We start from the raw sequence: 23961 nt of genomic DNA on the forward strand, positions 1-23961 counted from the left end.
AAGGTTGCTGGGGGAAAAAAATCTACTATTTTTTCACTTTGGGGTTTTTTGGGGTGTATTTTGAATTTATTTCATTTGGTGTCTGCTTAATTTGTTGTTTTTTTTTCCTTTTTTTAAAGTAATTGATCATTATTGATGTACTGGCTCTTACATTTTTTCCCAATGTATATTTTTTCCTTTCTGTAAGGGGAATAAATGATCTGTTTTCTGGCACAAGCAATGGTGCAGGGTAGTTGAAAGGATCTACTGTAACCCTTAGGAAACATTTACATTCCACTGCATTCTTAAAAGCCTCCAAAAACAATAATGTTTTCCTTTCCCATCAACTCCTTTGCATTTTACCAAATATTAACAATTCCAGATATTTTTTCAAAATTTCCAAAATGCCGGGGAAATAAAACAAATCTCAAATTCACCCTAAATATGACATATATAATAGGAACACAGGATTTTATAATTCAGTATTATTATACACATGTCACTTTTCCATTTCAATCTGTGGCAAGTTATGAATGGCCCAAAAATGCTGCTTTCTTACAGCCATAGCAACCCCATAGGCATCCTGTACACTGTTTGTATACAGAACACGCCATGTTATTTTCAGTTCATGTAATCAGCGCTCTTCCGTCTGTACAGGATTTTCCTTAGGCTTGCTTTGCATCATGGCACCACACAAATGTACTGCACATCTGCAGGGGTGCCAAGATGCAGGTTTTCTGTTTTCATAACACTTGATGTGTACATGATTGGATTTATTTACTAAAAGGGTAGAGACTGTAGCAAAGTAATAATGGGGCCTATGTTTACTTTGAGTTTTCAATCAATCATCAGGGAAATAAAAAAAGATTTTTACTAGAACATGATTGGTGTGTTGAAGGGACCACAGTCTCACCTTTTTTAATACACTTAGCAAACCTTTTATTTGCAAAGTGAACATTCTCTATTAAATTATTTTTTTTCTTCCAATGGGCACATTACAAAAAAAAAAATTACAGGAATATATGCTATGTTAGCTTATAACACATTTGCATGTTGCATTTTGCTAGATTGTTAAAAGTATTAACATACAATGCATGATAAGTATTTTTTCATATTCAGATCTAGCTAGGTCTACTGTTCACCTAGAAAGAAAAAACTTCAATGTCTTCTAGGATGAACTGATTATGAATTGTACTTTCTTTATTGATTTAGGATAATTGTAATTCCAATAATCAGCCTTCAGTGGCTTCTGACATACTGACATCAGATGTCTTAATATTTTTTATTACCATTCCAAGACAGGAAGATGATATTAAACAAATTCATTCACAAATTTCAATAATAAAGAATTAAAGATATTTACAAGACCAACACAATTGTTGTTATTATTATTATTATTATTATTATTTAGTAATAGCCAGAACTACAGAAGAAAAAACTTTGGGGGCATTATTTTTAATATCAATAACAAGCGAGCATGACCTAAAACTAGCAGAGTTCACGAGTAACAGTAACAGTAAAAAAGTATTCTTTTGCTGAATGAGCAGTGGATGCTTAGAAAAGACTTCCAGCAGAGGCATTTAGTGAATTTAAAAATGCTTGGGATAAACATAAGTCTATCCTCATAAAGAAGAAAAAAAAAAATGGACCACTTTTTCTGCTGTCAGTCTTTTATTATATCATTGTAATTATTATTATTTTTATTAATGCTATTATTATTATCATTATCCTCATTTTCACAAGTGAATATATTTATGGCCGATATGTACTAAATAAACAGCAAATATTTTAAATTAAAAAAATAATAATAATAACTTTAAGTTATTGGGGAACATAACACTTTATAATGGAGAGGTCAAGCTACATTATTGTACATGGAAGTGTTTTTTTTTGCTTTATTTTTTCTTGTGCTTGCAGTTCACAGCAGACACTCATGTGGAAGGTTATGAGGTTATTATATGTGGCATCCAAAAGCTCTAGGTCTATGATCTTTGTCTGCCTTTAGGATGGGAACAGTTGAAATTTAGCACCATCTGCTTGGCTGGAGTTTGTCTATCAAGCTGAGCTAATGTTCACAGATTTGGTTTATGATATAGGCTAGTAATTTTATTCTAGTAAAGAAGTTTATCTGTTTTTCCAGTGCTCAGAGCAGATTACTGTGAAATACAGGCTTTCAGGAAATAGCACTGAAATGGAAGCCCTTTAGCATTTGCCCACTCAAATGTTCATTCTTTTCTGCTGTAGGTTGACAGGACAGAAAAAATGGAATCTGCCACTGTTAACTTATTTTTGAAAGTTGCAGACTCTGTGAATATAATCCCGATCCTGGTTTTGCTACCTAGTGAGCCACTAACCTGAAACAAGTATGCAGGGCAGGAACTCAGGCTTCACTGGTTACATCCAAAGATCAAGAGAACAGCTAAAGAAGAGGCTTCGTCTAAGAAGTCAGCAATGACTGTTTATTTCCAACCTCACAGGTTTTAACAGTTGACAGCTGTAGTATGACTTGTTAAATGTACAGAGCTTCTACCAAGGCCCAATCAAGCCAATATGAGTGTCACCTATTAAGATGGACAAATAATTAATAATTAATACTTCAATTTGTTGTCAATTCTGTAATCCACTTTTTTGGTTTAGAATCTGCAAATGCAGATTTAAATTAAATATATTTCTTTTGCCCTATTTAAGTTAGAAAAAGTCTATTATTCCTTAATATATATATATATATATATATATATATATATATATATATATATATATATGCTTTAAGCTCATAATAATTCAGACCAAAAAGTTAAAGTGTAATTCCAGCCAAAACTTTTTTTTGTTTTTTAGCTTAGAATATTTTGAGAAGATTTTTAAACCTCAGACAGGTTTTTATTGATATCTGTGAGATTTCTCATCTAATAATATTTTAGTAACCATGCAGGAATCTCCTAAGAGGGTACACAGACAGCAATACAGACTTGAAGAAGTGCAAAGCATGAAAACTACAGTCTTTCCTTAGTAACAGTAGTTTTGAATAAGAATCTCTCAAACATAAAGTGGCCAATTCAAGCATTTTCACACCAATGGCTCAGGTGTCCAAAAGTGTTTCTTCCACCATATCCAGATCCTATGTAACTATAGTAACCAAATACTTACAATTCCATCTGAATTATTATTATTATTTTTTTTTCATCTGATACAGTACTCTAAACTAGGGATGAGCCCGATGTTTGAGTCGAATTTAAGTTCGGCTTGAACATCAGGTGTTCACCTGTTCGCCGAACAATGAACAGTATGTGGTGTTCGCAGCAGATTCGAATGCTGCCGGAACACCGTTAAAGTCTATGAGACACTAACATGAAAAATCAAAAGTGCTAATTTTAAAGGCTTGCATGCAAGTTATTGTCATAAAAGTGTTTGGGGACCTGGGTCCCGTCCCAGGGGACATTAACCAATGCAAACTTTTTTTTAAAAACAGCCGTTTCTTCGGGAGCAGTGATTTTTTAATGCTTAAAGCGAAACAATAAAAATGAAATATTCCTTTAAATAGCGTGCATGGGGGGTGTCTATAGTATGCCTGTAAAGTGCACAAGGAAAAATTGTCATTCAAAACTGATCGTGGCTGTAATGAATTGTCAGGTCTCTGCAATATAGATACAGATAATTTTAAAAAAGAGCACGGGATCCCCCTGTCCATTACCAGGCCCTTTAGGTCTGGTATGAATAGTAAGGGGAACCTCAAATCAAAACTTTTTAAAAAAATTGCGTGGGGGTCCCCCTAAAATCCATACCAGACCTTAAGGGGAACCCTGCACCAAAATTAAAAAGAAATGGTGTAGGGGTCCCCCCAAAATCCATACCAGACCGGGTATGGATTTTAAGGGGAACCCTGCGCCAAAATTTTTTACACTGTTTAAAAAAAAAAAAAAGTGTCACTTTTATTCCTATTACAAGGAATGTAAACATCCCTTGTAATAGAAAAAAAAACATGACAGAACCTCTTAAATATGAGATCTGGTGTCAAAAAGACCTCAGATCTCATATTTACACTAAAATGCAATTAAGAAAAAAAAAATTGTCATTTCAAAAAATGCTTTAAAAAAATGGCCCTTTAAGAGCTATGGGAGGAAGTGACGTTTTGATGTCGCTTCCGCCCTGCAATGTCATGGAGACAGGTGGGGGCCATCTTCCCCTCACTCGACTCCATAAACAGCCACTGAGAGGACCGGATCACCTCCGCAGCTGCCGACGGCTCCGGTAAGCGGCGGAGGGCATGGGAGCGTTGCGGGGGGCCCCTCTCCCACTGCCAATAAAAGTGATCTCTTGGCGAATCCACCACAGAGACAACTTTTATCTTGTAGCCGACCGCCAGCCGCACACGAGGATACCGGGGTTATGGCAGGGTACATTTGTGCCCCATTACCAATTCACACAGACGGAGGCTGGGATCTGGGGGTCCCATTGTTAAAGGGGGCTTCCAGATTCCAATAAACCCCCGCCCGCAGACCCCCACAACCAATGAGCAAGGGTTGTGGGGATGAGGCCCTTGCCCCATCAACATGGGGACAAGGTGCTTTGGGGGCTACCCCAAAGCACCCCCTCATGTTGAGGGCATGTGGCCTGGTACGGTTCAGGGGGGGCGCTCTCTCATCCCCCCTCTTTTCCTGTGGCCTGCCAGGTTGCATGCTCAGATAAGGGACTGGTATGGATTTTGGGGGGGACCCCTACGCCATTTTTTTAAAATTTTGGTGCATGGTTCCCCTTAAAATCTATACCAGACCTCAAGGGTCTGGTATGGATTTTGGGGGGACCTCTACGCCATTTTTTTAAAATTTGGCACAGGGTTCCCCCATAATTTCCATATCAGACCCAAAGGGCCTGGTATGGATTTTAGGGGGACCCCCACGCAATTTTTTTTTAATTTTGATTCGGGGTTCCCCTTATTATTCATACCAGACCCAAAGGGCCCCCATGCGCTTTTTTTCAGTTATTAAATAATTCATTACAGCTGCGATCAGTTTTAAATGAAAATTTTTCCTTTAGAAATGTAATTTTGCTGTGGTACTGTTCTAAACACGGGAAAAATGTGCCACTTTACAGGCATACTATAGACACCCCCAGGCACAATATTTAAAGGAATATTTCATTTTTATTGTTTCACTTTAAGCATTAAAAAAATCGCTGCTTCTGAAAAAACGTCCGTTTTTAAAAAAAATTGCATTGATACATGTCCCCTGGGGTAGGACCCAGGTCCCCAAACACTTTTTATGACAATAACTTGCATATAAGCCTTTAAAATTAGCACTTTTGATTATTCATGTTCATGTCCCATAGACTTTAACGGTGTTAGTGTGTTCTGCCAAATTTTTTGCCTGTTTGCGTGTTCTGCTGCGAACCAAACAGGAGGGTGTTCGGCTCATCCCTACTCTAAACCATAACAAGGGGGTTAATTTTAATCCCTGAAGTATGATGGTAATTTGGATTTGTATGATAGGATAAACTCTTTGGTGTGAAGTTCTATGATGCCTTTCATTTGCCAGCAATAACGACATGGCAGAATTTCTGGTGTCTGCCTCTTCCTACAAAAATTTTAACTGGATTTCAACTTGGATGGATACGGATTGGTTGTTATGAGTTTATAGTATATATATATATATATATATATATATATATATATATATATATATATATACATATATATATATATATATATATATATATATATATATATATATATATATACATATATATATATATATATATATATATATATATATATATATATATATATATATAAAATAGAGAACAAGAGCTATAATAAGTTGGTCAATGACCCAATTATATTATTTGGGAAACATGTCCAACGTAAACCTTTGATCAATTGCAGTAACATTCATCAAGCTTTTTATAGTTCTGCAGTGTGTAATTTCTGCTTTTGGAACCTCAAAGGTGGTGCTTGGATCCAGTAAAACCAATGACTTGCTGGCTAAAACTGAAAGCCATTCAATGTGTCAATACCAGACCCCTAGTGATTTAACAAATAGCTCCAATGGCTCAACATGAGGTGAAAGCCTGAGCCACTATGCAGGCAAGCTGCGCCCTAAATTGATTTAAACACTAATGTTCATGTTTGACTATGAAGGTTGAAAAGATTTGAAAAAAATGCTAACATAAATAATAATACAATAAAACTAAGAGCTGAAATTATCTTAACTTAGGAATTAAAAGTGCCTAATTTAACTTAGGGTGTTAAAACAAAACTATAATCATGGGATGTACTGACCAAGCCCTGTTTAGAAAATATCCCAAAGTAATTTGCATTTCTAATTAGCAGTTAAGGAATATGTGAAGACTACCAATTCACAAGATACGTATAACACCCAGAATGTGAAGTGACTACCTTATAGAACTAGCTGTGTGTGTGTGTAATTGTTTATACTGTAATAAGGACTTTACTGCCAGGGCTTATTACTCCGGCTACGTTCATCTTGCTTAAATGAACCTTCACATACAACATCTCTTTAACATACTGTAGCTGAATATTCATTGGTATCATATAATAAACTAGTTGGCTACTACATGTTATGAAATCTATTGCTATGTACATAGTTGGTATTACATGGCTGGTATTAGTATGATTTGGTTACATAGACCATATCAGGGCAGATTGGGTCATGTGACACTTCTCTGCCTCTTTTTGCAAAAGGTTGAGCCATCGATGCTAAAGACCAGTGCCTACTGGTCTGGACATTTGGCACTTATGGAACACAAGGAACAATAGGAGGAGGCATGTGAGGACCTTATGCAAACAATTTGCACCCCGTTCACTTATGTAAATCAAAATATTCCCTTGAAAAAATAAATTTTGCTTTGCAAAATTCACATGCTCTATTCCTTTCTTAAATTAACCCCACCGATTCAGCTGGATGGCTACATTTTTTTATCCTTTCTTGTTCTATATCCAATAAAACGTTTAAAACAGCCTATAGTGCATAACTGAGCTTAGAGGATTTAATAGGGAAGAATAAAAAAACAAAGTTGACCAAGTGCACATCCTAGAGGAAAACATTAGCTTCTACTCTTAAAAACAATGAAACATATCTAAGAATTCAAGAAAAAAATGAAAGGCACAGTTATATTGACATACACTAACCTTCTATTAACCTTTATGTTTCTAATGCACACAAACTGGGTTGTGAAAATTAAATTAAACATCATGTTGCTTTATTGTGATGGCAATCGTCCCTTGGTGGAACCTTCCAGGAAGACTCCACCGATACAGATCCACAATGTGAATTGTGTCACAATCCACACTGAATAAATATGTGCCTTCAACAGATTATCCTCTGACAACAGCTTTTTATATAAGTTTTCTTTTATTGGCAAGGCAGTTGTTTTTCTGTGAAATGTACTTTTATTATTTTTAATTAGATCATTCTTTTACCTCCTGGTAACGTCATTTTTAAATATGCCTAATAATATTAATTTTGCCTAATAATATTGTTGGAGGGGGAATTTTTAAAGCTGTATAGACTGATAGATAACTGTTGCCCACATGCATGATGTTGTTTGACAGAATAATAAAAGTAAAGTATAAAAAAAGAAGAAAGCATAGACAATGACCTCCATTAGTGTGACAGAGAGTATAGCACTTGAGATGCATTAGATTAAGACATGCAATCACTTTTCCATCAAGACAAAGATAGCAGGCAGTAGCATTCATATAAGAAGTCAACATAAAGTCAAGAGTCCACTACCCCCCCCCCCCCAAATCAATTTCAAACAGGCATAACAGGGGTGGGCTCCACAGGAAACAAAACATAAAAAAAAATGTGTTTCATAGTCAAACAATCTCTAAAATACACATTTGGAATGTGGTGAAATAATAAATGTCTCTGTTCAATCCAGCACTTGAGAACTAGGTCACCCTAACATTAAAGGGGGTTTCAAGTTTAAAAAAAGTAGGCCTTCTGTAGTAGTAGAATGGTTTAACATGGAGGAGCTCTTCTTCTCACAAATGGGAAAAACCTAAATTCAACAGTTCAGTAACAGTGTCATTCAGTTTCACTACGTCTGTATAGTTGTGCTGTCATACCAAATTTCACCAGTAGGTGAAACTCCAGATGAATTCTGTAGACCTGAGGTGATTGAGAACTCCTTGTTATAGCTTTAAGCAATTAGAAGAAACTTAAGTACTTTAATTTATCAAACAAATCCCCATTAAAGTGATATAGGTAGGTATCTGTCTCAGAAAAAAAAAAGAAATCACTTCCTTGGAACTAGTATGCAAACCAGAAGTCAGATATAGGTCATTATAGGAGGAAAGGGGGCTACCTCACAGATATCTTCTATTTTCATAGATTCTCTTTAACAATGCTTATTAAAATCCTGAATTTGGCTCAGAGATCACAATCATCTAGAACATGTGTCAAACACAAGGCCCGTGGGCCAAATCCAGCCACCAGGCCATTTCATTTGGCCCTCCCACTTCTTCTTCAGCTGTGGCACCCCCCTCATCTTTGCCCCATCTTGTCTCACCAGTCGGCAGCAGAAATAAGGACAGAAATCCTCCACCTGATCCTGAACTTCTCCATGCAGACTCAGCACCCCCTTGTATCCACCTACCTAGTCTCAACAGCTGATTCCAGCCCTCCTCTGGCCCTCCTCCAGACACTGCACTTTCTGCTTCCCAGCTCTGCTCCTAGCTTCTTCCCAGTAGCAGCAGCACAAAGTAAGGGGGGTGCACTGTGATATAAGGGATGGTGGGGGACTCTTGACAATTTCCATTGCCTTTCCTTGATACTGGAGCTCTTACCTTAACTTACCGGTATCGATATTTATTTGTTTTACCGACTAATGGATGCATCCATTCCTGATGAAGTGTCTTTACACGAAACGCGTAGCTAGGATGCAACCTCGTTTTAGTTATTCATCTTTGTAATTATCAACACCCTTATTATTTGCTATTCTCTTACACAGAGTACACATTCCATACATTGTTAACTGGAATGTGCTGCCATTTTGGTTTTAAGGTTGTATATACATGAACTATCTGAGTATGTTTTTATATGTCATTTTCATATGTCTAAGAACTGTACTTCTTTCAACATTTACATTACATAGTGGCTTTTAATGTACTGCATACTGAGTGTGATTCTATACCCTCTTTTATGTGAATAAAGTAATTTAATCATTATATATTTTGTCTTGTTTAGCTGCCACTTGCCTCCTACAAAGTCCCAACTTCCTTTCTATTATTCAGTTTTCTGGGGACAACCCAAAATTTGGGATTTTCATTTACTTTCACTTTCAATGCTAAAGGTAAACACGACAAATAGAGAGGGCAAATCTCCCTAATGGAGGCACAGAGAGCAATAAAAACTGACAGGTGTTCTTATCCCTCTCCATTCTATTCAAAACTAAAAAAAAAACTTTTGCCTTTAGTTATACTTTAAGAAATATGTGAATAAACAACTTTACAAGTTGATAGGATTAGTCACACCTATGCCTTGTGTAATAATAATTTCTATGATCTACTTGCATGTATTATATAATTAAGTACCGTATATACTCGAGTATAAGCTGAGTTTTTCAGCACTTTTTTTGTGCTGAAAGTGCCCCCCTCGGCTTATACTCGAGTCAAGCGCTTTTCTGCAGCGAAAAATGTCATTTTCTGAACTGACTTGGGGCCCCATATCTCAGGGCCACTTGGTGCTAGGAACTCCAAATTTGGTGTGCAAACCCAGTGGAACTAGTACCACATGGTATCCAAAGCTGGGGTTCCTAGCACCAAGTGACCCTGAGATATGGGGCCCCAAATTTGGTTCAGAAAATGTCATTCTCTGCTGCAGAAAAGTGCTTGACATTTTCTGAACTGATTTTAGGGGCCTTGTATCTCTGGGCCACTTGGTGCTAGGAACCCCAGCTTTGGAAATATTATGGTGCTCGTTCCACTGGGTTGGTACACAAAATTTGGGGTTTCTAGCACTAAGTGGCCCTGAGATACGGGGCCCCAAAATTGGTCAACCATGTCCATCTGCAGCAATGTCATTTCGGGACCCTTTGGGTCCAGAGACCCCAAATTTTGGCTGCAGCTAGGGGGCATCTAGGAACCCTTAACTACCGAGCTTAAAGTTCGGGGGACCTATGGCTGCAAATGGGCACAGTGAGGCTGCAAATGGGCATTGTTGACCCTCTTTTCCAATTACAGTAGCTGTGCATGTCTCACCCTAGGCTTATACTCGAGTCAATAAGTTTTCCCAGTTTTTTGTGGTAAAAGTAGGTGCCTTGGCTTATTTTCGGGTCGACTTATACTCGAGTATATACGGTAATAACTATCTATCTATCCATCTCTTCTATCTATCTATCTATCTATCTATCTATCTATCTATCTATCTATCTATCTATCTATCTGTCTGTCATGAGATATATACATATATACACATATATATTTAATAGCTATCTATCTATATATCTATCTAGTTGACAGGTTCTGAGAAACTATTTTCAGACACTTGTGCCACAGCAGATAAACATATAAAATTATAATAATGCGTACTAGTTGGCACATTTTTTATGTCCTTGCTTAGCAGGGCTTCTCAGCTTGAGGTTGCACTACACAGAGTAATACTGGATTGTCACATCCAAGCTGATTTTAGAAGGTTTTTAGCCTCAAGCCAAACAAGAGGAGTTTTCTGCTGTCCGCTGTGCTGACAGCAGCTGTAAGCCTCTCCAAATGCATTTGCTATGCTTCTTGATTCAGTGATTGCTGTTTTGACCAACTTAGGTGTGGCTTGTCAAAAGTTTTTTTGACGTTTGTTTCCTACTAAGCTGGCAAAGTACGATGCTTGATCAGAGAAAATTAATGCACTCTTGTACAGGTTTGGTTAGAGTTTACTGTGCTGATTTCAGACATTTTACTTTGACAACTGAAAAAAGTTATTTTAAGATATGAAGGAAGGTTAGCTAATAGACACATGTAAATTGTACTTATCTTTTTTTCCCACATGGCTATGAACTGCTAATTTTCAGTCTCTTGCCAAGAACTTCTGCTTTGTTCATTCAAGTCAATGCAAAAATCATGTGAGACACACTCTGTACAGTCAGGTGAAGAGTTTTGTACTTGGCTTGAAATAGACAATTCGCAACAAGCACAGCCAATTCTACCTGGAGGGATGCAGAATCTGCAGTGTCCACCAAAGCAGAAAAATACAGGAATGTAGGAAGGTTAAGGCTAAACTCAAAGCTGAAGTTTATAAAAAAAATCCTTTAGTTTTATCACTTACCTGCAATGAAGTATGTTGGGCAGACAGTTGGATCCTGGTGAACTCTTTATTTCAGGGATGCCCAGTCCCTGTCTCTGAACGTTTGGTGCTGCAATGGTTAACAGCTTTGGATCTTCAGACTGAACAACAGTACAGATGGTCTAAAGGGGACATGCCCTCTCGTTCATCCTCTTCCACTGAAAAAAGTTATTTCACTGAACACACTGTCTGTGACATGATCTGTGGATGGGGGGGAAGTCTAATCAGTCACAGGATTCTCTCTCCCATTCACAGACCATGTTACAGGCAATGTAATGAAAGAAAGAACTTTTTTGATGCAGGAGGAGGTTGTGTGTCCCTGTTGGACCATTTGTATTGATGTTCTGCCTGAAGACCCTAAAGCTATTAACCATTGCAGCACACCAAGTTTAGGAACAGGAAGAGAACAGGCATCCCCACAGTGAATATTTCTAGAGGATCTAACTGTCTGCATGTCATGGTGAATATTTTATTACAGGTAGGGGATGTGGGGGATGTCACTAAAGCTCTAGGGTATTTTTTGATGCAGCAAGAGGGAGCGTGTCCCTGTTGGATCATCTATACTGGTGTTCTGCCTGAAGCTAATGATCATTGCAGGACCACATGTTCAAGAACAGGAAGAGGGCAGGCATCCCTGCAGTGATGATTTCTAGAGAATCTAACTGTCTGCATGTTGTGGGGCATCCTTTATTACAGGTAAGGAATGTGAGGGATGGGACTAAAGCTCTAGGGTATTTTTTTAAGCTAAACTACAGATTTATTAGCATTTCAAGGCTGCCTTACATGGGCCAGTACAACACAATTTTCTTGGCAGAGGAGGCAACTAATATTTCTGTGTGTATTTTCTTTTAATTACCCACTCAAAACCCCACTAAAGTTGGTTTGCTACTCACCATACTCAGATGTCGGTACATGCCCCTTTAACCTCTTTTCCCATAACCTTCTGGGTTCCTGAACATGCCCACTGATTATAAATTCCTCAGTTTCCCTCCCTCAGCAACTCAATACCCAGTGACGCAGTGATAGCTGGGCATGCGATCTTCAGCCAGGTGAGAGGTTCTCCACTGTCAGAACAAGTATGCTGGCTGCTGGTCAAGGCCCTAATATTAAGCAGCTTCTTTGGAAAACTCAGCAACTGTAGGAATCCCCTCCCCAATTGCTACCAGAGTATTGCAAATTGAATGCTGTGGCCCTTTGTCCTTGGATCCTTTCAGCTGTTCACCTGTGTTACCAGAGTTTTCCCCAAACATTGCTGGTTATAGTAGTGATTCCCAGCTAGATTTTCTGTTGCTAAAAAGTCTAACAGAGATTATGCTATGCAGTCACATGTTACCCTGATTGAGCCACAGAGACGTAGCTGTGACAAGCCCATGTGTGCAGAGGTGGCACTTTAATTAGGAAAATTAGGCGGTCGCCTAAGGCCTCGCATTCAATGGGGGCCTTGAGGCCTCCTAATTTGCCTGTGATCAATCACCAGGGTGGCGCTGCCTTATGCTTTCCGGTCATTGCTGTAATTTTTCAATACAGAAGCCGGGCTTCTGCAGAACTGACAGCACAGCTCTCCGGGCAGCCGCACTGAACCCTCCCCGCCTGGATGCAGCTGGTGTACTATACAGGAAGCGGGGAGGGATCTGACATCGCAAGTGTCAGGCTGCTCAGGCATCCTTCTAGATGCTGCACTTGCTGGTGCCCGCAGCATCTCCCATGCCAGTTGCCGCCCAGAGTAACAGAGTCGAGAACGCTTTTCCTAGGCTCCTCCTTAGCTCGTGACAGGCCAAACGAGGAGGAGCCTAGGAGATAGAACATCTCCCTTTTGCACATAGAGCCTTAGCCCACGCTGTATCTGAGGTCTGTGTTGGGACATTTATGGGGGGAGGAGAAAGAAGAGGATTTATGGCAGGTGAAGACAATTTGGGGGGGACTTTTGCTGGAAGAGTAATGGTGATCCTGTGTAGGATGAGGATTTGGTGGAGTCAGTTTTTATTTAAAGTGGCTGGTGTGAAATGCAGTTCTGAACTGTTCCTTCTGTACATAGCATGCACCTTAACTCTGCTCTTTATCTCCCTTTCTTTCTTTCTTTCTTTCTTTCTTTCTTTCTTTCTTTCTTTCTTTCTTTCTTTCTTTCCTCCTTTTTTCTTTCTCCTTCCATCCCTCTCTCCTTTTTTATTTTTTTCTCCCTCAATCCCGCTTTCCTTTATTTCTCTCTTTCTTTTTCCATCTCTGTCTCTCCCTCCCTTCTTCTCTCTTCATCCCTCCATCAGTATACAGACCAGGATCCCCCAGTTTCACTCAGGTTCTCCTCTACCTATCCCTCATTTCCTACCCACCCCCCCTTCTCCCCTACCCCATGGTTTCCACTCCCATTCCCCATCCCCACCCCCGTTTTTTTCAGGGGTTAGGGAAGAACCCCAAGGCAGAGCATCTTATTACTGCTGCTGCTTATGTGGGTGTGATGTGTACTGTGCCAATCCCTGCTGACCCTCCTCTTCTATTCATCCCATGTGATTGGTACAGTACACATCCCACCCACACAAGCAGCAGCAGTAATAAGATGCTCCACCTCGGGGTTCTTCCTTAACCCCTGCAAAGGCCTTGAGTGGGCCCTCATGTCTAAATTTTGCCTAAGGCCTCACAAAGCTTAGAGCCACCTCTGCATGTGTGTGCAGTTTTTTTTATCTGTTTTGCATTATTCTGCAGTGTATGCATGTTCTTTGCCATTTTGATCCTGTTTTGCATTATTGATTCTAATTTTGCATCTGTTTAGTAAACTGCAAGTTCCAGTTACTCTCTGTCTGATCATTTGGCCGATTAGCAATCCTGCTACAGTCTATACTGTTTATTCAGCAAACCGTGAAAACAGAGATCATGATGTGCAAAGTGAGGTAAGCCAAACCATAAGGACAGAAACTCTCTCTACATTTTAATACTGCCAATATGCCCATTCATTTCTCTAAAATGAAAATAAAAAGTTTTGCCTGGAGTTCGGCTTTACTCCATAACACTCAATCAGATGTTAGTTTCCTGTAATAAAATCACCAGATCATTTAAAAGAGGATTTTTGATTATTACAATAAGTAACTGTATTTGGAAAACCTCATTACTTTTTATTACAGCTTTATTAAAATGAAACTTTACCCTCTCTAACAACTTTAAAAAATATTTCTTCCATCCGCCTTATCTAACAGAATTATCTTTTTTTTGTGGGGGGCCAGAAGTACATTGAAACATAGAAAAGTGACAGCAGAAAAAGACTGAGTAGACCATCAAGTCTGTCCTATTTTTTTTTCTTTTTTTATACATGTTTTGTTTTTATTGTTTTTGTGTTAAAGGGTTTGTAACCCTACATTATGATTTTCTGCCAGCCCCCTATTTTAAGCTGTCATCCTGCACTGTGTAATTGTTTATTAAAACTGAAGCCTCTAAATACTTGCAATTTTTTTTAATCTTAGTATTTTACTAACAGCAACAAGCGGGGGGGGGGGGGGTCGGGGCAGAGACAGAGACACAGACTTCTGAGCTGACAGGCAGGGAGGGAAGGGGGAGAGGACAAAGGAGCACAGAGGAGAACTGCTGATGACGGAGGCCTGTAAACTGACCACGGTGTCAGGGTTTAGCAGCCATGATAAAACATGGTCAGTTTACAGGAGGGAGGGCAGAAACTGGCAGGATCAGCCAGATATTTTACAGCTTCTAGAGGGGCAGATTAGACAGCACAAGCACTATGCTGTTTAACCTGCTATAAGGGAACAGGATATCTTTTTTTAGGGTTACAAACACTTTACCTTTATATCTGAGTATAGATCTATGTTTGTCCCAAGCATCTTTGAATCCACTTACTGTTGATTGGCTCACTACTTCTGCTGACAGTTTATTCTAAACATCAACTACCTTTTCAATAAAATAATTCTTTGTAAGATTAGTTTTGAACTTTCCTCCAGTTAGTTTGAGGTCATGTCCCCATGTTCTTGATTTTGGTTTTATATTGAAAAAACTGCCCTCCTAAACCTTATTCACCCCTTTCTCTTCTTTCCTCCAGACTGTACATATTAAGTTCCTGAAGTCGCTCTCAGTATGTTTTATCTCTCAAACCTTTCACCAATTTTGTTACCTGTCTCTGGACTCGTTCTATCTTATCAATATGTTTTTGTAAATGAGGTCTCACTAAAGATCTTATATAGGAGAATCAGAATCTCCGTCCTCCTGCTGGTGATCCCTCTAGTGATGCATCCTAGAATTCTATTCACTTTTCCCACTACCTGGTCACACTGTTTTTGTAGCCACTCCATCGATGAAGCGGTGTGGTATATGAGCATCGTCACGGGGATGATGCACAATCTGGAAGAGGCAGTTGACCCACCTGGCAACATCAAAAGAAGATGACGGTGTGGGCTGGGTATGCCCCAGCACAGAGGGGATTCCCTGGGCAACACTGCTGGATCACCAGGCTTGTGAGTATGTTTTTCGGAAACAACCTGGTTATACAGGTAAGCAGGGAGAGGAAAAATAGGAAGGGGGAAGTTTAGTTCCTCATTTTAGTCAGCATTTATGTTCATTTTACAGTAAAGAGATGTGCAGCTTTCCAGAGCAACCAATCAAATATACTTTTTTTAATCATTCTTTGTGTAATTAGTCTTTCAGAAAATGCTTAGTGACTTTTGATTCATTACATTTCACCCAATGCTTTAATATTTTAAAATATGTACATAAACATGATTTACTTTACTTGTCAAAAGAGCAATGTACAAAGTACAGTAATTTAAAGCTGATGTTTTTTTTTTCATAGTTTTGACTGCTGTAAAGATGAAAGGTGATATTTGGCTGGCTGGTCAAGTGGGTGGGTTTAATCACGGCTTTATTAAATAGACCTCTAAATGTTTTTATATATTTAGGTTGGAAATTGAGCTCCATTAGCTGAGAAAATGCATTGAACATTTTCTTCTCAAAAAAGTTAGAGGTTGTCATTTGTTTTGGTAACTTTACAGTAGCAAAATGTCTCCGCCTTTCTTTGTGACACTTTTAAAAAGCAAGCAGAACTGTCGGGTAAATCATTGCTGACTTTAATGTAGTTACTTTTTTTTTTTTGTGGTTGAATGATGGGTCATGTAAAAGTCGACATGTTCAGTTTATTGCCATGGAGCACTACGTAAACAGAAAACTTTACAAGTACCCATGGCAACTGCTGCCACGGCAACTAAATGTCATTGTTTGGGGAAAGAACTTAGTATACCAAATAATTCTGAGTTGAAACATTTTAACGTGGTTTTGAAGTAAAAAAAAAAAAAAAAATGCAATTCTGAGGCAAGACAGAATTCAACCTACAGCTATCAGTGGTTATAACAAGCATAAGACTGAGAGGTTGACTTCTGCACGTCAGTGCCAAATTCAATGCTTTGCATGTAGGGCATCAGATCGGTGGGGTGATAGTGTTTATACACTTGATACTCACACTGACTTTTCAATTTGCATCCTGTCAAAGGTGAAAAGTATGTATAAGCTCCTGTAAATAAGCCTGGCAATGCAAGATGATTTCTCAAAAATATAAATGCACATGTTCCCCCACGTAAACAGGCAAGCTTGATTTCCAACATAAAACCGAGTCACATGAATTTAAAAATGTAATAATTTTATGTAACATTTTTGGAGTTTTAAAGGCTGCATGTTTTCTTTTTTATTTAGTTAAAGTATATGTGAACCCTCACCTTTGTAAAACAACCCATTCATTTTAAAATAGAAACAAAAGACAAAACATTTATGTATACATATAAAAAACAGTATAAATACCTTTTTTCCCATTTTTTGTAAGTGATCACATTCACTCTGTTCTTAGTTACATAAAGATTATAGAGAGCTGGGGGAGAAGAAACAGCAGCTCATTGAACTTCCCAGTGAATGGCTCTGCAAGGAAAGGGGGGGGGGGCAGGCTGAGTTCTTAGCACAGCTAAAAAACTGACTACGCTGTGCTCCCCTGCTTAGTGTGGACAGCTTTTAACAGGAAAGCAGAGGACCTGGCAGGAACTTCAGGGATTTTACACAATGGAAGCAATACAAAGAGAACAGGATATGTTTTCCTACAAGTACATGGTACAGTAGGCACATATCAAGATTATAAAATGCTGGGTTTACACACTCTTTAATTTATTTTGATATTAGGTTATTAATTTACCATTGTATCTGTTTTAACCACTTGTCTACAAGGACAACATTTACACATGGTAGAACATTTTTCTGGAAAACGACTTTAAGCCCCCTAATATGTATATTATGAAAGCAGAAGCCCTATAAAATAAAATGGTGGCAGTTGAAACTTTTTAAGTTACACAATAATTTCACAACTGTTTATCAAACACAAATTATCAAGAAATAAATACACTAAGTTCACACTGGCACAAAAGAGGTTGTAAAGGTTTGTTTTTTTAAATAACAAACATGTTATACTTACCTCCTCTGTGCAAAGGTTTTCCACAGAGTGGCCCTGATCCTCCTCTTCTGGGGTCCCCCAGCAGCACTCCTGGCTCATTCTCTACTCAAGTGCCCCCACTGAGAGCCGCATTTCATGGGGGCACGCGTGTGGGCATTTTCCTGAAGACAGACAGCAGGACTCGGCCCTCGCCCCCCGTCTCCTGTGTCACTGGATTTAATTGACAACAGTGGGTGCCAATGGCTCCTGCTGCTATCAATCTATCCAATGAGGACCTGAGACAGGGCTGGAGCTGCTGGGCTCATCCCTGTCACTGGAAAGATTGGGTTCAGGTAAGTAAAAGGGGGGCTCTGGGGGGCTGCTGCACTACAGAAGGTTTTTCACCTTAATGCATAGAATGCATTAAGGTGAAAAAACCTGAGGGTTTACAACCCCTTTAAAAGCAGGCATTTGAGGGGCATTAAAAATGCCCCTTAAATGCCTGTGCAAATGATACAATGGACAGCACACAGTGCTGTTCACATTATCAAAACATGAAGCATTAGCGTTGCGGTGCTTCACTTCAAAATTTAAGCCTCATGTCAAACCAGGAAGCATTTGAAGCCTTTTAATGCCTCCCATTCAAGTCTATAGTAGCGCTTCACGAATGCTCTGGCAGGCTTTTGTGGCATGGTTGTGGGATGTTAAGATTAGTTTATTTCCTGTAATGGAATAGGCATTTGTGGAGCGGTTTTAATGAGCCTTAACACTTCAAAACGGCACATAGGGTGATTGGGGAGCGTTTTTAACTTGTCATTAATGCTTGTAAACTGCCAGTCTAACGCCCATACTAAAGCTCATTGACGCCAGTCTAACGTCCGTACTAAAGCTCATTACCGCATCTAACACCCATATTAGCATTTGTTAAGCATTAGAAATTTAGTCAAGTGTGAACAAGCCCTAAATGAGTTTTAGTGCACTCAGATACAATAAAATACCTATTTTTTGCAAAATATAAAAGATGAGGATGAGTTGAGTAAATAGATACCCAACACGTCAAGCCATGAAATTGTGAAAAATAATGGTACCTAAAATTGTCCGTAAGTGGTGCTTTAAAAGCCTTTACAGGTTACTACCCTGTTTCCCTAGACCTAGCGTGATTGTCGGTGATGACTGCAATATAAGCCCTACCCAACAAATAAGCCCTTGTTAAAGTCATTGTAGGTCTTATTTTCAGGGTAGGGCTTATTTTCGGGGAAACAGGGTAGGGCTTATTTTATATAGGAAACTAAGTGACAGCTAGTACAGGGAACTTCTCCCTGTACTGCTGTCACAGAGGAGGGGGGATGGGGTAGCGGCTGCAGCATTGGGAACATGTTATATGTTCCACCCTAAAAACGGATGGAACATATAACATGTTCCCAAAGGTGAACTTATCCTTTAAGTCAGTAACATTATCATAATATACTGAAGCCAAAATAAAGAAGATTATAGATACCATTTAAATATAGATTTCTTGAAATTTTACAGTATAAAAAATCAAGTAAGTTACATAGTTACATAAGTATAGCGGTTCAGTATAAAATAGTTGCTTGGTCTACCTGCAGATGAATCCAGAATGCACTTAGAAAAAATGCTCTATAATCCAGAGCACTAACTCTGAAATGACAAGCTCAATAGGCACACTAAAATAAATCTGAGTAACTGATTTATGATGAGGCATTTAATCCCCTAACAAAAAGCAATCTAATACCCAAGTAAGATTCATAAACAAACCAATTCTGTAACATTAAATCCCTTACACCAAGAGGGACTTGTTAACTTTGAAAACAATACATTCCTTGCTGCATATACTGTAAGTGTATAGAAAAAAAATTGTGCACTATGAATATCCAAACTAAATTTCACTTGCTATGCAGCTAGGGACATACACCATATATAATAAACTAGTACATGAAAGATTACTATCAGCATTGAAAGGTATACTTTTTTTCTTTGCTGCAATATCTCCATGGGATTCAAAGAGCTACTGTAGCAATAGACATATATCCCTCCCTTGCCCCTAGACATTTAAGCATAATCAGTAAATGGCAGTTTGTTTTCATTTCAAAGTTTACTATAAATACAAAAGGAAGTATATGATACAACTGCAATAAATGTAAATGTTTGGGAGGAACAGACAACCAGCCAAAGCAAAATAACATTATGCAGTCTTATCTGGTTTCACCTGCTAATTCTCGAAACGTCAACACTTGGCCAATGTCATGTACAAGACATCTAACTGGCATCTCCTGAAAGTATTCTTACTGCAAATAATGTGAGCTCATCAACTGAGTTTTTAAAGTATATTTTGGTTTGTGTAAATATAAATTATCATGTATATATAGCATGTATTATTTTATCTAGCCAGCGGGTGGAGCTTAGGGTCATTCACAGTAAGCAGAGCTTCTCATAGCATCAGTGATGCAATAGCCAGTTGTTTACTGCAGCATGCAGCAATATGTCAGCTGAATTAGTTATCAGATGTGTGACTCATCCTTCAGCTGGAAAGGAAATAACTTTTAACTTTTGCTATGCTGTGCATTTAGCTAAATCATAGTGCTCTGGGCATTCTCTGTCATGTACTGATATGTATATATATATATATATATATATATATATATATATATATATATACACAGTGGGGACGGAAAGTATTCAGACCCCCTTAAATTTTTCACTCCTTGTTTCACTCTTTGTTATATTGCAGCCATTTGCTAAAATCATTTAAGTTCATTTTTTTTCCTCATTAACGTACACACAGCACCCCATATTGACAGAAAGACACAGAATTGTTGACATTTTTGCACATTTATTAAAAAAGAAAAACTGAAATATAAATATAGAAATATCACATGGTCCTAAGTATTCAGACCCTTTGCTCAGTATTTAGTAGAAGCACCCTTTTGATCTAATATAGCCATGAGTCTTTTTGGGAAAGATGCAACAAGTTTTTCACACCTGGATTTAGGGATCCTCTGCCATTCCTCCTTGCAGATCCTCTCCAGTTCTGTCAGGTTGGATGGTAAACATTGGTGGACAGCCATTTTTAGGTCTCTCCAGAGATGCTCAATTGGGTTTAAGTCAGGGCTCTGGCTGGGCCATTCAAGAACAGTCACGGAGTTATTGTGAAGCCACTCCTTCGTTATTTTAGCTGTGTGCTTAGGGTCATTGTCTTGTTGGAAGGTAAACCTTTGGCCCAGTCTGAGGTCCTGAGCACTCTGGAGAAGGTTTTCGTCCAGGATATCCCTGTATTTGGCCGCATTCATCTTACCCTCGATTGCAACCAGTCGTCCTGTCCCTGAAGCTGAAAAACACCCCACAGCATGATGCTGCCACCAACATGCTTCACTGTTGGGACTGTATTGGACAGGTGATGAGCAGTGCCTGGTTTTCTCCACACATACCGCTTAGAATTAAGGCCAAAAAAGTTCTATCTTGGTCTCATCAGACCAGAGAATCTTATTTCTCACCATCTTGGAGTCCTTCAGGTTTTTTTTAGCAAACTCCATGTCGGGCCACTCTGCCTTAAAGCCCCGACTGGTGGAGGGCTGCAGTGATGGTTGACTTTCTACAACTTTCTCCCATCTCCCGACTGCATCTCTGGAGCTCAGCCACAGTGATCTTTGGGTTCTTCTTTACCTCTCTCACCAAGGCTCTTCTCCCCCGATAGCTCAGCTTGGCTGAACAGCCAGCTCTAGGAAAGGCTCTGGTCGTCCCAAACGTCTTCCATTTAAGGATTATGGAGGCCACTGTGCTCTTAGAAACCTTAAGTGCAGCAGAAATTTTTTGTAACCTTGGCCAGATCTGTGCCTTGCGACAATTCTGTCTCTGAGCTCTTCAGGCAGTTCCTTTTTTCCTCATGATTCTCATTTGCTCTGTCATGCACTGTGAGCTGTAAGGTCTTATATAGACAGGTGTGTGGCTTCCCTAATCAAGTCCAATCAGTATAATCAAACACAGCTGGACTCAAATGAAGGAGTAGAACCATCTCAAGGATGATCAGAAGAAATGGACAGTCACCTGAGTTAAAGCGGAGCGCCGCCGAAAAAAAATTTTTTTAAAGTCAGCAGCTACAAATACTGCAGCTGCTGACTTTTAAAACATGGACACTTACCTGTCCAGGGCGCCCGCGATGTCGGCACCCGAGGCCGAAGCGTCTCTCCGTCCTCGGGTGCTGCCGCCTCCAACTTCGGTAAGGGAATCAGGAAGTGAAGCCGTGCGGCTTCACTTCCCGGTTCCCTACTGCGCATGCGCGAGTCGCGCCGCGCAATACGGATGCTCCCTGCTGCCTCTGGGACCCGTGTGTTTCCCAGCAGGCAGCGGGGAGGGAGCAGGAAGTGGCGTAAATAACCGCAGATTCTGCGGCTATCTATGCCGGAAGTGGGTACAGAGGGGGGAGGAATCTGATGAGTGGAAGTTCCACTTTTGGGTGGAACTCCACTTTAAATATATGAGTGTCACAGCAAAGGGTCTGAATACTTAGGACCATGTGATATTTCAGTTTTTCTTTTTTAATACATTTGCAAAAATGTCAACATTTCTGTGTCTGTCGATATGGGGTGCTGTGTGTACATTAGTGAGGAAAAAAATGAACTTAAATGATTTTAGCAAATGGCTGCAATATAACAAAGAGTGAAAAATTTAAGGGGGTCTGAATACTTTCCGTCCCAACTGTATGTGTGTATATATATATATACATTGCATGAATGCTGTGCTGGAACAACCTGCAATTGTCTTACACCTAGCCAGAAGGCTGAATGTTTTGCTCCGTACTGGATTCTATTGACACAGATCCAATGCAGGCAAAACCTCTTTTGCTTGCTGTGTTACAACTGAGACAGATAAACACAGGCAGGAAGACTTTAAATGTGCTTTGACATCTGGAATACCTCTCTGTGAACTCTACATTTGAAGCTGACCTCTATAATAGGGATCAAAAAGTGAGAGATAGGGAGAAAGAAAGAAGAGATAGAAAAAAAAGCAGATAGCACTTGTAATAAAATAAATAAATAAAACTGATCCAATATATTATAGTTTCCCTTTAATGATCACAGGTACTTTGTAAACCATCTAAAAGACTTCCATGGTGGTTTTGTGCTGCTCCCTAGATCTATCACCACCTATGTATATAATATAACTGGGTACTGATATTTATAGTTAAAGTTGGTCCAGGGAATATCCGATTGCCTCTCAGGGGATCAGGAAGGAATTGTTTCCCCTGCTGTAGCAAATTGGATCATGCTTTGCTGGGGGTTTTCGCCTTCCTCTGGATAAACTGTGGGTATAGGATTGTGTATATGGGATTGTATGGTTTTTTTTGCTTTTTTTTTTTCAAGATGGACTTGTGTGTTTTTTCAACCTGACTAATGCCGCGTACACATGATCGCACATTCCGACAACAAAATCCATGTTTTTTTTCCGACGGATGTTGGCTCAAACTTATCTTGCATACACACGGTCACACAAATCTTGTCGGAAATTCCGAACATCAAGAACGCGGTGACGTACAACACGTACGACAAGCCGAGAAAATTGAAGTTCAATAGCCAGTGCGGCTCTTCTGCTCTATTCCGAGCATGCGTGGAACGGATTTTGTTGTTGGAAAATTTGAGATCCAGATCTCAACTTTTGTTTGTCGGAAATTCCGATGGAAAACGTCTGATGGAGCCTACACACTGTCGGAATTTCTGACAAAAAGCCCCTATCACACATTTTCCGTCAGAAAATCCGACCGTGTGTACGCGGCATAACTGTGTAACTATGTTCAATTTCTTAAAATGAGGTTGAAAACCCTGGGCATGGCAGGATTTAATGGCAGAAAAACATGTATAATTAAAATATAAAGTTGATTACAAAATCATATCTTTAAAAGCAGACATTTATATTTAAAATTTGTGTTCATGATCCAGTCAACCTTACAGAGGCATATAAACTTATATCCAATGATATGCTTGAGAAGTGTCTTTCTTATATTGCATTTCTCCACAAAACTCAATGCCTTTGGTCCACTTGACTCTACCCAGTGAAGCTCATATAAATCCAGCTAATAAGCTCCTGATGAAGTGGACCAAAGTCCAGGAAATGCGCTAAGTTTTGCGTATCATGAACACAAATTTTAAATATCAATGTCTGTTTTGGTTTTAAAGATGTGATTTTGTAATCAATATTATATTTTAAATACACATGTTTTTGTGCTGTTAAAATCCAGCCATACCTAAGGGGCTTTTCCACCCGTTTTAAGAAATTGGATAT

The 23961-nt window shown here is 39.1% G+C and overlaps 1 protein-coding gene across 6 annotated transcripts in view; it reads right to left on the reverse strand.

The window, feature by feature from the left end:
• Positions 1–23961, reverse strand: part of PCDH7 (protocadherin 7) — a 1158392-nt gene that overhangs the window by 304740 nt on the left and 829691 nt on the right. The window lies entirely within an intron of this gene.

Source organism: Aquarana catesbeiana, linkage group LG01 (genome assembly GCF_042186555.1).
Source record: "Aquarana catesbeiana isolate 2022-GZ linkage group LG01, ASM4218655v1, whole genome shotgun sequence".
NCBI classification, from domain to species: domain Eukaryota; kingdom Metazoa; phylum Chordata; class Amphibia; order Anura; family Ranidae; genus Aquarana; species Aquarana catesbeiana.